This window comes from Mandrillus leucophaeus, unplaced genomic scaffold, assembly GCF_000951045.1.
Source record: "Mandrillus leucophaeus isolate KB7577 unplaced genomic scaffold, Mleu.le_1.0 Scaffold6449, whole genome shotgun sequence".
Taxonomy (NCBI): Eukaryota; Metazoa; Chordata; class Mammalia; order Primates; family Cercopithecidae; genus Mandrillus; species Mandrillus leucophaeus.
The window spans coordinates 5,172-6,954 of NW_012106974.1; the positions used below are offsets into that span (position 1 = coordinate 5,172).

At 35.5% G+C, this 1,783-nt stretch overlaps 1 pseudogene; it reads right to left on the reverse strand.

Moving 5' to 3' along the window:
* Positions 1-8: 8 nt before the first annotated feature.
* On the reverse strand, positions 9-205 carry LOC105554474 (annotated as a pseudogene).
* Positions 206-1,783: the final 1,578 nt, after the last annotated feature.

The following is a 1,783-nucleotide window of genomic DNA, read 5'->3' on the forward strand; positions in this document are numbered from 1 at the left end:
CTTCAAACACACGACCCTTGAGACCATCAGATGCAATTTTGGTTCCTTGGGTTCTGGTGACGAGCGTCTTTCCAATATTTCTTATATTGAACATAGCAGGTGCTTTCACATCATACCAATCTTTCTTAGAAAATGGATCAACCACTTTCTACTTGGCTCCCTTTTTGCCGCCTTTCGTAAGGCGCTTGTTCTTGCCAACCGCCATGGTGCTGATCAGAGAGCCAAAAGGCTCTCTCTGCACTTTAAATCTTGATGTCTTCTTAGTATCCATTTCTGTTTTCTTATCTGTTCACACTACATGCTGCATTTTGAGTGTATTTCATTAACTCTTATGCTGCCATAAATTCTTATTAAATCATAAAATGCCCAGGCATCAGGTCATGTTAGGAATAAATATGGTGGGACAAGAGAATATAGATCCAGAATCGCTCCATGCAAGAACTCATTTTAAAAAAATCTTCCTCCCCTGGTCTCCGGGAAGAGTCAGGAGGTAATATTCAAAAGGCAGCTGATGCAAGGAATTAGGGCAAAATTTGATCTAGGAATTGTGGAAACAGCAACAGGAATAGTAGCACCTAAAAGAAGTTGGATGTGAATTGAATGACGCCAGAATCCAGGTTGAGGACTAAAAGGTGACACTATAGGAATTATTTAAAACAAAATCCGTTACCTAAAATCACCCAGCTAAGATATTATACTAACCTTCAGGAGTCAAAAACTAGAAACAAAATCTAAATGCAAAAGAAAGAGATTGGTAGGAACAGTTTGAATTCCCAGATAATAATGATATTTTTTAAAAGTTAGTATAACTTCCAAAGATTTAATATTAGTTTGTTCTTTCAATGGGAACACATGTTCATTCGTATTCATGGTGAAGGCAGTAGTTCTGGAAAAGCCACTGGGGATGAGACAGGTGCTAAAGTTGAACGAGCTGATGGATATGAACCACCAGTCCAAAGAAAGATTGGGAGATTTCTTCAATAACTTATATTCTTGTACTGTTGATTTATGAAAGGAAAACTTGGCTGTGCTCTTAAGCTTCTTTAGTGATTTTTTAATATATTCAGGATCATATGTGTAAAAAATAAAATATCTCTTGTGAACACAAATGAAAAATCCCTAACAAAATACAGTAGTCCCCCTTATCTGTGGTTTCACTTTCTGTATCTTTGACTACTTACAGTTAACAGTGGTATGAAAATATTAAATGGAAAACTTCAGAGATAAACAATTCATCCGTCTTAATGTTGTTTTGAGCAGTGTGATGAAATCCTGTAATGTCCCATTTCACTCTGCCTAGGATGTGAATTGTCCCTTTCTTCAGTGTATCCACCCTGTATATGCTACTTGCCTGTTAGTCACTTAGTAGCCATCTTTGTCATCAGATCAACTGTCACAGAATTGTCTTACTTGCATTCAAGCAACTCTCATTTTACTTAATAATGATCCCAAAGCACAAAAGTAATGATGCTGACATATTGTTATTATTGTTCTGTTTTAGTATTCATTATCATTATTAATCTTACGTATACTTAAAATATAAATTAAAATTTATCATAGGTACATACATAGGAAAACACACAGTATACACAGGATTTGGTACTATCAGCAATTTCAAGCATCCACTGGCAGTCATGAAACATATTCCCCTGAGGATAGGAGGGGACTCCTGTATTAGGAAATGAAATCCAACAATATATTAAAAATATTCTATTAAATAACTAAATTAGATTTATCCCAGATATGCAAGCCTGGTTCAACATTCAAAAATCAGTGTAATTGA